The sequence below is a fragment of the Phaenicophaeus curvirostris genome, chromosome 28, assembly GCF_032191515.1.
Source record: "Phaenicophaeus curvirostris isolate KB17595 chromosome 28, BPBGC_Pcur_1.0, whole genome shotgun sequence".
Taxonomy (NCBI): domain Eukaryota; kingdom Metazoa; phylum Chordata; class Aves; order Cuculiformes; family Cuculidae; genus Phaenicophaeus; species Phaenicophaeus curvirostris.
Window position 1 is genome coordinate 6,800,923 of NC_091419.1, and position 15,121 is coordinate 6,816,043.

Sequence of the window (15,121 nt, forward strand, 5' to 3'; positions counted from 1 at the left end):
GGCAGCCAGGAGCACAGAAGCCGAATGCATTCAGAGGAGTCCGATAGCACAAGTGAGTTTGCTGCAAAAGAATTTTTTAGGGGTGACTTGTGATTGCAAGAAAAGATAATAGTGAATAGCAGTGTGGTACTGGCCTATAAAGCAAATCTGCTCTGCTGAACCTGAGCACACAAACCCTTACCCCGCATTTTTATGGCCAAGGCATTGAATGTCAGAGTCTCTTCTCCGTATACAGGGAGAAAGTCACAATCGGGCTGCCGTTCATGGAAAAGGGGCAGAAAGTCTGTTGGTATCACAAATTTTCGTCTGATAGAAGCTAAGACCGAAGGTGGTTGATTCTATGAGACAAGAGGTACAAGGAAAGTAGAAAACTGGAAAAAACAGGTTAGAAAATCTCGGCACCTTAAGGCGCCTCCAAGGAGGCTGAAACCTGAACAAGGTCAGCAGAGGGAGAATTGGGACGCCGCCACTAATGTTTTTTTGATAGATTAAACTGGGATTATCTCAATTATCTAAACCAGTCACACACAGAGGCTGCCACGATCGCACATTTCCCCTTGCCTGTCTGCACGGTGCTGATGGTGCCTGATTAATAAGGCAGAGGGCTTTTGCATATCCTGCAGAAATTGAAGCCTTAGAGAAGTTTTGAGTACAGAGGAGGGAAGGAAAGGTGGTTTTTAAGTCCAGGAGTAGAGGAGATGAAGAGAAGAGACATCAAAGATCAGTCAGCAGCAACAAATTACACAGGGTAGGGAAAAACGTGACAGTTCAGCTGCCAGGCAGGGACACGAGAGGGACCTTGTGGAGAATCAGGTGTCATTAAGTGGTGCTGGATGAGTGCCTAAGAAAACGCTTTGAGCACCTCGCTGAGTTCAATTTAGAAGTGCAGAACTGTAAGTCCTGTTCTGTTTCAAATGCAATTCAACTCCAAGCAGGGGCTGTTGCATTTGGAAGGGTCTTTTTGAAATACGAGCACTAGAAACGGTACAAATCCACCTGCCAGCCTGACTCGGAGAGCAGCAACTCTGGGAATGTAGCAGAACAGCCTGGTTTTGTCCAGCCTTCTTCCAGGATTACAGTGTTCCCTGCTTGCTGAGCAAGAACCGAGAACAGTTGTCATGTCTCGTTCTGCAGAGGCACATGCTGTAGTTAAAAAACAAGTGGGTCCTCTGAGTAAGTCACTCTCGCCCTGTTTGAGGGCTGCGCTGTGAGCAGCGAGGAAGGAGAGGCTGGAGGCGAAACCACAGACCTGGAGGCTGCAGCCTGGGTCCTTCCAGCAGCTCTGCCCCCACGTTCCTGCAGGACCTTGGGAAAACAGCCGACCTTCTTTCCCTGCGAGGCCACTGTAAATCCTAACAAAGCCCTCAGACACAGACAGAAAACAGTGTTTGTCACAGAGGAGACAGGATTCCTGTCGATGCTGATAATGCTGGAAATGTGCTTGCACAAGGACCAGCAGCCCCGCGACAGCAACCCTTGCCACAACGCAGGAGTTAACCATTGTTCCTCCATGGATCATCGGTAAGATCTCATGTGACACCACCAAAAGTACTGAGATCATTTCAAACCATTAAAATCCCCACCAAACATGCCCTCGGATATTGCCAGTGGGGACCCAGCTAGCAACCCCTGCTCAAACAACCTGAAGGTTTGCGTCGCAGCTTATCTCAGCCACCCGCATAACGTGTTTGCAGACTAAGCGACCGTTTTTGCTGAACAGAAGGTTAAACTACAGAAGATGAAGAACGCAGCCGTGACGTATGAGCCCCCAGCCCTCCTTTCCGCAAGCTGCAGGGAGCGATGAGGTCTCGCTCAGCCTCCTTTTCTCCAGACTAAACAGCCCCAGGTCCCTCATTGTCCTACTCACACTTGATCTCCAGCCCCTTCCCCAGCTCCGTTCCCTTCCCCGGACGCGCTCCAGCCCCTCGATGTCCTACTCGTACTGAGGGGCCCATTTTGTGCTCAGTTCAAGTGCAACGGTTCAGGAAAGAGTAAAAGATTTCTTCTAGAGCTCCAAGAACTGTTTGGATGTTCTGCTGTCACACAAACCAGCAGTTAAATTGGTTTTTGGGCACCTTCCTTCATGGGTGAAAGGAAAATTAACAAGACCAGGACTGGTTTACAGAGGCAAAGGCTCGTAAAAGCAGTTTGTGTGACTCGTGGGGGCTTTTTCAACCCTGAAACCAATGAGAAGGGGCAGCAAGTGTTGTTCAGACACTAAAGAAGCGTCTCCTTTTGTTTCAGGGCCTGGATGCAATAGCATTAAAGTTGGCAGCAAGCGCCCTTCCCAGCTGCTCTGCAGTTTCCCTCTCCCTGTCTCCAGACGGTTGTTTCAAAGTCAGGCAAAAAAAAAATCCATATATTGCAGGTCTTTGGCAGCCTCAGGGCTCTGCATCGATCCGGGTGCAGTGGGTGTGACTTTGGCAGGAGCAACAGGGAAAGGAGAGGAATTACTGGCAGGGCAGGCCACTCCTGCTGGCAGGCTCTGCAGCTGGAGCAATGCTTTATAAGGCAATTTTGTGGATGCTGCTGCCTGTCCCCATGTTACTGAGGTTTTTTTGTGTTCTGCAGATGCTCGACAAAGTTATTCTTAACAGGTGGTGTGTATAGAACCAAAGCCATGCTCACGCTGTCTGCAGGAACATCACCGAGGTTTGTGATCTGGACCACCAGATCTCAGCATTGTGAGTGTCTCCAGGCTGGATCAGCAGAAAAGCTGAACTGGAGCACCTTCCGTACGAGGAAGGGCTGAGAGACCTGGGGTTGTTCGGCCTGGAGAAGAGAAGGTTCCAGGGAGACCTTAGAGCAGCTGCCAATAGGGAAAGGGGTGCCAAGAAAGCTGGGGAGGGGCTCCTGATCAGGGAGTGCAGGGACAGGATGAGGTGGAACGGTTTGGAGCTGAAAGAGGGGAGATTGAGGTGAGATCTTAGGGAGAAATGTTTTGCTGTGAGGGTGGGGAGGCCCTGGCCCAGGGTGCCCAGAGCAGGGGTGGCTGCCCCATCCCTGGAGGGGTTCAAGGCCAGGTTGGATGGGGCTTGGAGCCCCTGATCCAGTGGGAGGTGTCCCTGCCCAGGGCAGGGGTGGGACTGGATGGGCTTGGAGGTCCCTTCCAACCCAAACTATTCCATAGTTCTATGACTCTACCTTCCCTTTGGTCCAGACCTGAAGCAGAAAGCAAAACCCAAGAAGATGCAGGTCTAAGACGCTCCTAGCACAGACGACGTCACGCGGTTGATCAGCCGGTGTCCAGCCTCTGGCTGTTAACGGTCAGAGCCCTGCTGGTATGCTTCCAAATGCCAAGAATCAATTACATTTCAACACCAGGCTACGGTAACGTTCACATGGGAGGTGTCCAAGGCAAGTTCAAGTTCTTTGCTTGTTTGTACTGGGAGTGCCTGTTTCTTTCAGATCAATGATTTACTGCACTGGGCACGGTCCTGGCCGTGTCCTCACGGTTACACAGAAAGCCCAGATTAGTAACAACCTACTTACTTCTCATTTAAAAAGATGAAGAATTCCAATACTGCTGTCTCGGTGCTTCCAGACCGGGTCGGAGCTGAGTTGAGTTCAGGATTCCACCAAAGGCACTGAGGAATTGGATGTTCTACCTGTCTTTTGGGGCTGGTTTGGTTCTTTCCCCCACACAACGGGTGCTCTGACCTGGGGACGAGGATTGTCCATCTCCATCCAATAGCAGCAATAACAAATCAGGCAATAGGTCAAAAGCAGAGACGCACATCAAGTTTAGAAGCACAACACCCAAAGCAATCACTGGTTTGGCTCTCCCTAGGCACTTCTGCACACATCATATCCATGGTCTCGCACAGCTGGGAACGTGACCACCACCACCACAAGTACCTTGGGGCTGGAATTACAAACCGACTGATTAGTATAGAAAGAACAGCTCACAGCTGAGCTCCTGCATTCCCTGAGCTGAGAGGTGTTCAAGGCCAGGCTGGATGGGGCTTGGAGCCCCTGATCCAGTGGGAGGTGGGTGGAACTAGGTGGGTTTTTAGGGTCTCTTCCAGCCCAAACCATTCTGTGATTCTATGATTCTAAATTTCCTTTCAGATTTAAAAATAAATTGAGTGCCTAATGAGCAAACTGCAACTGCCTTTACTCAATCAAACGGCATTTGGGGCTTCCAGCTTAATTCCAGTGAACTACAGCAACTGAAAGCTGCCAACACACTTTTAAATAAGCACAAATAAGATTCAAAATGCCAGAGGGTGGGGGCTGCGGCTACAGCTCATAAAGGTGTCTGGGAGCTTAAGTGACCTGGAGACAATTCTGGGATTCAAAATTTAAACAAATACTAAACAAATGAGCCAGGGCAGAGGAGCCGAGGAATGCTGCTGGCCTCAGGGCTGAGGAATGCACGCCCGTCCAGACGGCAGCTGGATGGGAAACCAGATAAAAATATGTAAAGTGAGTGCTGTTTAGGCACTTTTACATATATTTATATTTAGAACTGGACACGGGACTCCAGGTGGGGTCTCACGGGAGCGGAGCAGAGGGGCAGCATCACCTCCCTCGAGCTGCTGGCCACAACCGAGTCACCGAGAGCGACTGGAGACTGCAGCGAGCTGTAACGCGCAGAGCACGTCCCAGGCTCAGCGCAGAGGAGGATGAAGGACAAACCTCCCCACGCAGGAGGGGACGGGATCCCAGCCCACAGGACGGGAAGGGAGATTTCCCCTCAGCACCATGACAACAGCAAAGGGCAAAGGATTAGTCCTGGCTGTCAACACCACCCTGAACACCAGGTTACGCCGTATTATTGTTCCCCTTGAAAATGGCTAAAAGTGTCCTTTAGAGACTGAACTCTGCCCCAAAACAAATAACACTCAGTAAAACAGGAGTAACATCCACATTTAAAACATACAGCCTTTCTCCCTTTCGCAGGGAATCGAAGCATCGGGGCTGGCCGTGGTGGCACAAACAGAGAGGCCACAGGGCCGGCTGCGGGGCCACCACGAAGAGAACTGACAAAACCCCCGCTGTACTTGTTTTTCCATTATCTAATATTAGGCCATGTAGGTATTTATGAACCATTCTGCAGCGCATTCAAGCTAATTCCCAGTAAATCACGTGCCTGTGCAGTGAATTCAGGATTAGGAAGCCTTCCAATGTTTTCTTGAGCAGAGATGCGATCACCGTGCAGCACTAACAGCAATTTGAATGTGGGTTGGCTGCCAGATACCAACCCAACAAGCATCTTATTAAGCCTCCGGTCATCTCTTCCCAGCTCTTTGTGTCAAAATGTGTGTTCTGAGGCTTGAAGAAATCAAAGCAACTTCAGACTGGGGGCAGAAGGACAGAGATGAGCTACAGAACCACATTAGAAAGCGTTTGAAGAAATACTAAGTGCTCAGAAATTAGTGCTCATGCAACAAGTACATGACAAGAGCCTCTGGTCTACCGCTGCGAGGATGAGCCAGCAGTCAGCAGCCTGAAAGGCTCCTTTAATTTGTGTGTAAAAAAAGAAAGAGTGAAAATGCCACAGATGTTTCCAGCCCCTTTGGACAATCACTCATGATCAATTCCCTGCTCCTTCAGCCCAGGACGCGAAGGGCATGAGTCACACAAGGCACCAAACAGGGCAGCCTGACAGGGAAAGGCACCGGGTCGCTGTAGGCTCTAACCCTTCTGTGCACCAGGATGCACAGAAACTGCTCAGAAACCAAAAAGGCTTTGAGTGATGGAATAGTTTGTGTTGGAAGGGACCTCAAAGCCCACCCAGTCCCTCCCCTGCCATGGGCAGGGACACCTCCCGCTGGATCAGGGGCTCCAAGCCCCATCCAACCTGGCCTTGAACCCCTCCAGGGATGGGGCAGCCACCCCTGCTCTGGGCATTTGTCCCTATGATCTCACCTCAATCTCCCCTCTTTCAGCTCAAAACCGTTCCCCTTCGTCCTCTCCCTGTCCTCCCTGATCAAGAGCCCCTGCCCAGCTTTAAATGTCTGTTCAGTCTGTGTTGTGATGTTAGATTTAACGGAATCCACGTCTGCACGGACAGCTCTGCAGCGACGAAGACAGGATGCACTGGCCATGAAGTTTCTTATTTGAACAACGTTAGCTCTCTTTATGCATCACGCCTCTTCCAACTGCTCCACATCTGGACAGCTGCTGAGGGCAGAAAGCACTCTGTCTGTGCTGATTAGCTGTCTTCAAAGAAAACATCACGCCGCGAGGGCCAGGCAGCTGAACGCTACCCAAAGCCTTGCTCCAAATTTCTGTATAAACAGCACCTTATTTAGAGAATTTGAAAGCTGTTAGAGCGGGACACTCCGGCTGGGAATCTGCATAATGGGCGTCTCCATCTGGCTTACCTAACGGGAGAGGAATCCTGTCTGTCAGTAAGTCTAGACTGTGGTGTTGAATCCAGGGGACCGAGGAATCTCCTGGCCAGAAATAACACCGGGCGCAGGGCAGGCTGCTGCCATCTGCCGACACCCACCCTCGAAATCCCGCGCTGTGGAGGCAGCTCTGGATCAGGATTGCTCTGTGGAGCCAGGGCTGGGGCTAAGAGCAGCAAGAAAAGCCATCCTCCTCCTTGCAGAGCCTCAGCTGACTCTTCCAAGTGCGCCAGGGAGACCTGCAAGGAGTTGTACCCCTGCAGCTTCTCGCCCTGCTGGGCTGGTCGGACCGCACCGGTCGCTGTCACTGCAATTAAAGCAATGGTAGCCTAACAGTCTGTTTTATTAAAACATATATGCATTATTTAATATTAAAGGGCCACACAGCATAACAACAGCTCTCAAACTGAAAACACTCCCCAGGCTTAGGTGGCTGAACAGAGACCTCTGCGGTTCAGACCCGCTCACTGCAGGCAGCGGCTCCAGATGCAGTTTTTCCCACTAAATTGGGTTTTCCAAGATTAAGGCACCCAAAGCCACAAAGGTGTGCATCTCGCCACCGTTTCCACCTCCCAGAGCCTTCCTGCAACACACACCAAAACACAAAGCAACTGGCTTTGGATTCACAGAGATCATTAAATGGATTGGGCTGGAAGGGACCTTAAAACCCATGCAGTTCCAACCCCCTTCCGCGGGCAAGGACACCTTCCCTTCTAGTACTGGAAGGCTGCTCCAAGGTCTCCTCGCACAGCACTTCATCAGCGTGTCTCTACTGCTTCCTTTTCCAAAGCAGTTCTCACATCACTTAGTCTTTCCCTTGTGAGGTCGGGAATCTCACCCGCCGTAGGCTGGCAGGTCCTGGCACCACCTGTGCCGCGGAGCCGCTGGGTCTGACCACAGCCCATTTGTCCATCGCTGCCCTGCTGCTCAGCAGATGCTGACTTTGTGCAGCTGCTTATATGAAATACTTGGGAATCTTTTCAGTAAGCTTTAAGGAAATGGTATCTCTCGCTGCTGGGAACACTCAGGGGCTGAGAATTTCCCAGGGAGATACGGACTGTGGAACGTGAGTGGTGGGATCGCCTTTCTCTGGTCACCTCTGTCTTCACAGCGTCATACTTGGCACAAGCGCTTTCCGTGGCGCCTCCAAAGTCCCTTCATGCATCAGCAATCCCTTTATGAAATCCTATCTTTCCTGTCTCATGTGTGAAACACCAGCAAGGTAAAGGAACTCCTGCTCAGTGAGATGACAAACCCATAGCTGAGAACGGTCCCTTGCTCACATATTCTGTCCTAGAGATGGATTATCTTTAGATCAAGGGTGCTGTATTTCAAAGAACAGAGCACTTGGGGGGATGCTTGGAGAAGCTGAGATCTGACAGGCTGAGAGAGTTGAGCTTGTTCAGCCCGAAGAAGTCTGCAGGGAGACCCTAGAGCAGCTTCCAGTGCTGAAAGGGGCTCCAGGAAAGCTGGGGAGCGGCTCTTGATCAGGGAGGGCAGGGAGAGGAACAGAGGGAACGGTTTTCAGTTGGAAGTGGGGAGATTGAGATGAGATCTTAGGGAGAAATGTTTTGCTGTGAGGGTAGGGAGGCCCTGGCCCAGGGTGCCCAGAGCAGGGGTGGCTGCCCCATCCCTGGAGGGGTTCAAGGCCAGGCTGGATGGGGCTTGGAGCCCCTGATCCAGTGGGAGGTGTCCCTGCCCATGGCAGGGGTGGGACTGGGTGGGCTTTGAGGTCCCTTCCAACCCAAACCATCCCATGATTCTATGTTCCTAGGAAGTCAGTGCAGATGAAATGCCACTTTTATCTCACCATCATTTCCTTCAGCCACCCTGAAGTTTACTTGTCCGATGCCAGTGAGGTCAGTGAGGCTTGCTAGGAAGTGAACTACAGCTTCAGGCACGATTCCAATTTAAATCAAATTTAAATATCGTACTTGGGAGCACAGAGAGAAAAATATCACCAAAATGGACAAATTGTTCTGAAACTTGTAGAGCAGCGCTACCGATTGATTCTGAGCTCTGAGATCACACAAAGCTCTGGGCAATTTAAAGCAGCACAACTGATATTTAACTTATTTCTCCTACAGAGCAGTCATGACGCTTTAATCACCATACTGCTTCATTAACTGGAGATTACTAATTACAGGATTTGTTAGTCAGCACTAGCAGACAATGTGTTAGTGTTGATTGTTGGTGTAGGGAAGATTGGAACCGACGATTTAATAATTTTAATGGAATACAAGGTGAATTGCAAGAGCTGTCCTCAGCAGAATGGACAAAAATCATTACGGTCATCGTGTACTTCCAGAAAGTGGGATCAAGGTGAAGCCAAAGACGAGAGAAAACAGCACAGGACCAGCAAGGCGCACACTGTAACCCCCAGGCTGAATCTCCTGCCTCTGCTTAGAGGGCAGGGAGAGGACAGGACACTGGCAGCATATGACATTCCAGAGCAGAGCAAACCCACTGATATACAGAATGGAAAAGCCATCGTTTGTAATATAGAATCATTTCACACCTCCTGTTCGTGTGCTCTGGGTAACACACACACACGTTCCAGCAACGGCTCGGTAAAAAAGGAAACTGAGCTTCATCATCAACTACAGCAAAACCTGCTGCTTGCCTGGGCTCCCAATAAGAACAAAGGCTTCCCCCACACCTCATGCCTCTGACTCAAAGGGACGTGTCCTCGTTGGAATCTACAGATCTCCTTCCCTAATTAAGGCAGTGGATTACGGTTACATAACGAGGCAGAACGTCGCTCTGTGTGGGCAGCAAGTAATCACCAGCCCTTGCATCAGGAGTCTGATGAGACTCGGACCAGCCAGAGCACCACGAGTCAGATGAGAAGCACACCTGGGAACAGGTAACGTAGCTGGGCAGGCACCGCAGCAGGATGACCTGCCACGGTGTTTTACAGCATTGCCCCCAAAATACAAAGGTGCAGACAACTCTCCCACCATAGATACTCAACATCTCTTGATGGAGTTGTTGATACAGGTAAAACCAAACCATCAACGGAAGGGAAACCAATGATGAAATGATGCACGTTCCACAAGGGCAGAGTTCTCCTTACTCACCTTTCTGCTGCAGCGGAGCAGTGGTGGCTAACGTCTCGCAGGGTGCACTTGCTGCCAGGGATCCCAGCTAGGATTGCCTCTGGAAAGGAAAGGAATTCAGGAGATCCATCACTGCTATACCACACGGTGTATTATTAACAAACTTGTAACTTGGAACAATATATTTTACCCCATTAACTGTAATGTTATCATGGCAATATTTAATTCACTAATTAGTGCAACACAGAAGTTGCTGCTCACTGCTGTTCTCTGGTGTTACTGACAGCAATTTTCCATACCAAGGAACTCAATGTCCCAGCTACATTTACAAACTACCATTGATTTGTTTGAATTTTCCTGTGTTTCTAAGCTCATCTTCATTTTGATGCATGCAAGAGACACACGTAGCTGTCTATGCTCACATCATCTCAAATGAGCGTTAGGAGACTGGTGACTGAGTCCCCATCCATGGGGAGATTTAAAAGCCATGTGGATGTGGTGCTGAGGGACATGGTTTAGTGGTGGAGTTGGCAGTGCTGGGTTAAGGGCTGGCCTTGATGATCTTAGAAGTCTTTTCACCCTGAACTATTCTATGATTGACAAGGAACTCAATTTCCCTTGTGTTTATAACGAAGAGGCAAGACCTGGTGGTCACGCTGTGCAGTTCAGACACTGGATGTGAATGTACGGCATCTGAAACTGGAGATAACGAACCCTGCAACTACGGGATGGGAGCTCACTGGAATATTCTGCTCCAGATTCCACTGCAGGAATGGAAGTACCGGACTACATCAACAGATGTTGCGTGTCCATAGTGGGAGAGGTGTCTGCACCTCTTTATTTTGAGGGGGAATGCTGCAGAACATTGTTTTAACATGGAAGCCTGCAGAGTCCTGGCTGAACACAGACACAAGCTTAGATTTCAAGAAACAAGCACAAAAATAAAAGGTCTGGGAATGAGCTGGCCATGAGGAAAAACAAGCCATGCTCAGCTTTTGGACTTGCTGGGATGCTCCCCACCACACGGCTCTGCAGGACGTCCTCCTTCCTGCTTACCAGTAAGTGTTGCTCAACCATCTCCACCAGCCCCGCTCACCACACTCAACTCAAAGCTGTTGTGAGCGAGAGCTACGGATTCATTCCAAGAATCCATCTGAGCTGAAATCCAACCCCACTTGTTTTCTCCACTTACTGAACACAAACAACTTTTTTTTTTTAAAGGAGCAAAACCCACGTCATTTGCTCTCCACTGGGTTTTAGACCATGCTTGCCTTGCCCTTTTCACCTCCATCTTCCTCTGATTTCAGTAAATCAAAGGATGAGGAGCAGCCCTTTTGCCAAAACAATCATTTTAAAACCAGTATTGAATTTTGGGGGGGTTCTTTCTGAGGACAGCAACTCTCACAAACATCGACTTCCAAAAAGGAGTGGGAAATGCTCACTGTCCACACAAATTTGAAGGGGAGAGCAAGGGGAAAACCCTTAGAGTGAAAGAGAAGAACTTTAAGGAGAAAACAGAGCACAGGGTAAAGTGCAAACACCTCAGGGGCTGGAGAACAGGGGCTTTGGGAGCGGCTGAGGGATCTGGGGATGTTTGGTCTGGAGAAGAGAAGGCTGAGGGGAGACCTCATCACTCCCCACAGCTCATGGAAAGGAGGCTAAAGCAAGGCAGGGGTCGGGCTCTGCTCCCAAGGAACAAGCGATGGGGCAAGAAGAAACAGCCTCAAGTTGCGCTAGTGAAGGTTTAGTTTGGATACTGAGAAATATTACTTCATAGAAAGGGCTGTCGAGCACTGGGAGAGGCTGCCCAGGGCAGTGGTGCAGTCCCTGTCCTAGGAGGGATTCAAAAGTCGTGTGGATGAGGAGCTTGGGGACACGATTTAGTTGTGGAGTTGGCAGTGCTGGGTTTATTGTTGGACTCAATGTTCTTAATAGTCTTTTCCAACCTAAACAATTCTGTGAATTGGCCTCAGAAAGGCTCCCGGTCCACCTCCGCTGCTCCCTCCCCTCCAGGATCCCCAAGTTCCTTACTGCTCTCTCCCATTGCCTTTGCTCGGGTGAAGTTTTCCACAGCATCATCTGCGTGCTCACCCCGAGCAGCCCACGGACCCTGCTGCAGCTTCATCTGGGGCAGAGCAGGTGGAGAGGAGCTCACACGTCCCTCTCAGCCCAGAATAGCAAATGCCAAAGCTGGGGCCTCACTCATTGCGATCATTCCTGCTAAAGCAGCACAGGCAGCCCAAGCTCAGCTCAGGATTCAGCAATAAACTCAAAGGGATCCAATTCAGGGGATTTTGTTGACTAAGGGGCATGGCCTTCCCAAAATAAAGAGTTGCAGAGGGACAAGAAAAATGGACAGGACTGTGGAGCTGAAAAACAGGACCAGCAGCACAAAAGACCCCCAGGAACATTGGAAAACGCATCCTCAGGAGCAGCACATTCTGTGACTCCCCTGTTCTGCATCACAGAATGGTTTGGATTGGAAGGGACCTCAAAGCCCATCCAGTCCCTCCTGCCATGGGCAGGGACACCTCCCACTGGATCAGGGGCTCCAAGCCCCATCCAACCTGGCCTGGAACCCCTCCAGGGATGGGGCAGCCACCCCTGCTCTGGGCAGCCTGGGCCAGGGCCTCCCTACCCTCACAGCAAAACATTTCTTCCCGAGATCTCATCTCCATCTCCCCTCTTCCAGCTTCAGGCCTTCCCCCTTCGTCCTCTCCCTGCACTCCCTGATCCAAAGCCCCTCTCCAGCTTTCCTGGAGCCCCTTTCAGTACTGGGAAGCTGCCCTAAGGTCTCCCCCAAGCCCTCTCTTCTCCAAGGAAGTATTTCCATCACAAGGAGATGCAGTTCCTCCCTCCATCCAGCATGGGTTAAGCAACCTCCATAGATCTGGGGTGTGATGGGTCCGGAGCGCTTTCAGCCCTCAGGAAGTTGATACACCCCTCACCTCTTCCCACACAGGACTGCCTGCCTTTTCTAAGGGAAAAAAAAAATTAAGATTGCTTTCCCAATATCCTGCTAATTGCTAAAAGAGATGAACCTGCCCCCATAAATCACAGGCTGCACCGAGCCAGCCTTCAGCTGTGATCCCTGCTCCGCTGCCTCCCAGATCTGCCTGCTATATATGATTTCATTGCATGAAAAAATAATTACAGCTTCCAAATTGCAAACAGACTTAAATAGCAAGTAGCTTGGCCCCATGAAGTATGTGCAGTTGTTTAAGTGTCTCTGGTGCTCTGTAAGAGCTGATAAATGCCAAGCTGCCACAGGAACCAGCCCTGGCTCCAGGCTGCAGGAGGGGGCTCAGCGCCTCCTGCAGAGACAAGGGACCCAAACCCACCTCTCAACTTAATGAGGTCTTGAAGCTCTACCAAAAGAGAAAACTTGACATTACAGACACTCTGCATTTTGATTGTCAGTGTTCTTCCTCGACTTTTGCCAATGAGACAGTTGGGGTTGTTCAGCCTGGAGAAGAGAAGGCTCTGGGGAGACCTTAGAGCAGCTTCCAGTATGGAATAAGGGGCTCCAGGAAAGCTGGGGAGGGGCTCTTGGTCAGGGAGAGGATGAGGGGGAAGGTTCTCAGCTGAAAGAGGGGAGATTGAGATGAGATCTTAGGGAGAAACGTTTTGCTGTGAGGGTGGGGAGGCCCTGGCCCCCCAGGTGCCCAGAGCAGTGGTGGTTCCCCCATCCCTGGAGGGGTTCAAGGCCAGGCTGGATGGGGCTTGGAGCCCCTGATCCAGTGGGAGGTGTCCCTGCCTGTGGCAGGGGTGGGACTCGGTGGGCTTGGAGGTCCCTTCCAGCCCAAAACTTTCTGTGTTTCTATGATTCTTCTGTTCCGTTTTAAAGAAACACCGGGATTTCTGGACCAGCAAACCCAGCCCAGGGCTACTACAGCATTGAACAATCCCTTTTTTGACAGGTCCCCATTTTAAGAGCTCTTTAAGCGCTTTGTGCAAACCCTGCACAAACGAGCCGTTTCCCAGCTCCCCTCCTCTGGTTTGTGACCCCCCACAAATTCTGCCCCCTTAGCCCCAGCAGCGTTTCTCCTGCACTGACTTTTGAACTGGAAGCTGGCACACGAAGTACACTTTGCAGCAGGGGAAAAAACAACCCAGTTACTTTCCAGCTGAACACAGCACCATCTTCAGCTTTCCGCAGAAACCAGCCTTTTGTTTATAGGCTTGCGGAATCCGACTCCAGGGGCTGGTCTGTTCTTGCTCAAAGCAGGAAAACAAGCCTGACCTCAGCCTGCTGGAATAAACTCTGCCCCCTCCTTCCTTCCACGCTTCTCCCAGTGCAAAGGTAAAGAACATGATATCCAGCAGCATGACCGAGCTTGCCGAGCGTGACCGCGTACGCTCCTGTTTACTGACACCAAAAACAAGAGCGCTGGAGCCAAGGGGGTAAACTCGCTGGGGTGCTCCGGCTGCCACTCATCCATCCACGGCACTTCCCAGCTGGCGAAAGGTCTGCAGAAAGGCAAGTGGCCCCGGGTACATGAAGTACAGCGTTTGCTGTTTAGCACATACCTCTCGGTGTGTGGACAGCCACACTCGCAGCGGATGCTCCCCTATCTCCCCCCTGTGCCCTTCCCCACAGCCGATAAGCGGGCTGCAATTTCCTCCAGGCGGATATTGCACACTCGCCGGCAACAAAGCCTGCACAGAGAACCTAAAAGTCGTTGTGCAAGACTCCGAGTGGCTCTGCATTTCTACTCACACTGGAAATCTGTCACACCAACAGGTCTGGAACAAAACCCTGTCCTACTGGGAGCTTTTTGCCCCGTGTCCTGGGCCAGAACCCCTTGCTCAAGCTCGCTCTGCAAACACGCGAGCGGCAGGCGAAGCAAACTCAGGCACTTTAAGAGATACCTTGGCAGGAGTGTGGGCAGCCAGGAGGGGAATTCCTTTCCGAACTAACTGGAAGCGGCAACAGTTGGTAATGCAAAGCATCTCCCAGGGCCGGAGCTCGCAGCTGCCAATGTTCCCTCAAAGCCAGGGCAAGGCTCGAAGGAAGCCAGAACATCCATCCCAGCCCACCCGAAAGCCTGCGGGGCCAGGAACTCCATGGGAGGCAGTCGCTGCAGAAAAGCCTTTCCACGAGGATCTTCCAGCTCACTGGCAGGAGGAACTTACTGCATTTCCCTCCAACACTCCGAGATCCAGCAGATCGTGGAGTGGGCAGGCGGCTGATGCTATCAACTATTCCTAATGTGATTAATAAAAATTCTATTTAAATTCTATTAAAAGATTAAAGAGAATTTAAGCATAAAAGACTCAAACTCCTGCTTCTCTAGGGAGCGCCTGCAATTGTGTTCCGAGTCCTTAGGATTTTCAAAGAATGCCTGCATACAGGACAAAGCATAAAAATCTAGGAAGCCACATTCATACGGTGAACAAGACACGAACCCGACCACCTCTGCAGCTGAAGCTCAGTGTGCACCATCCTTGATGACCTGACTTGGGGTTTTAAAGTAAGAATTAGGAAATAATGTGTTTGTACAGGCTCTACCAGCTGACTCCAGGCTGCAGACTGCTCATTTTGCTGTCAAAGACTTCAAGTGCTCAAGACCCCGTGCACTTTAGAACAGACAGAGCCAGGCAGCGTGTGGCTCGTGCAGAACAGCTTCACTGTTCCCCCTGCTGAAGAAAGCCCCGCTCGGCCAAACAGCCCAGCCCGCGGCCGGCAGCGCAGCACGGGGC

The 15,121-nt window shown here is 50.8% G+C and overlaps 1 protein-coding gene across 3 annotated transcripts in view; it reads right to left on the reverse strand.

Moving 5' to 3' along the window:
• Positions 1–15,121, reverse strand: part of GNG7 (G protein subunit gamma 7) — a 76,151-nt gene that overhangs the window by 39,909 nt on the left and 21,121 nt on the right. For 2 of the 3 annotated variants that reach the window (XM_069878264.1, XM_069878266.1), the window contains one exon: positions 9,440–9,518. The gene's annotated coding sequence lies outside the window, so the exon portion shown is untranslated. Of the gene's footprint in view, positions 1–9,439; positions 9,519–9,717; positions 9,827–15,121 lie in introns of those variants that run through there. The other variant, XM_069878265.1, reaches the window with a different exon arrangement.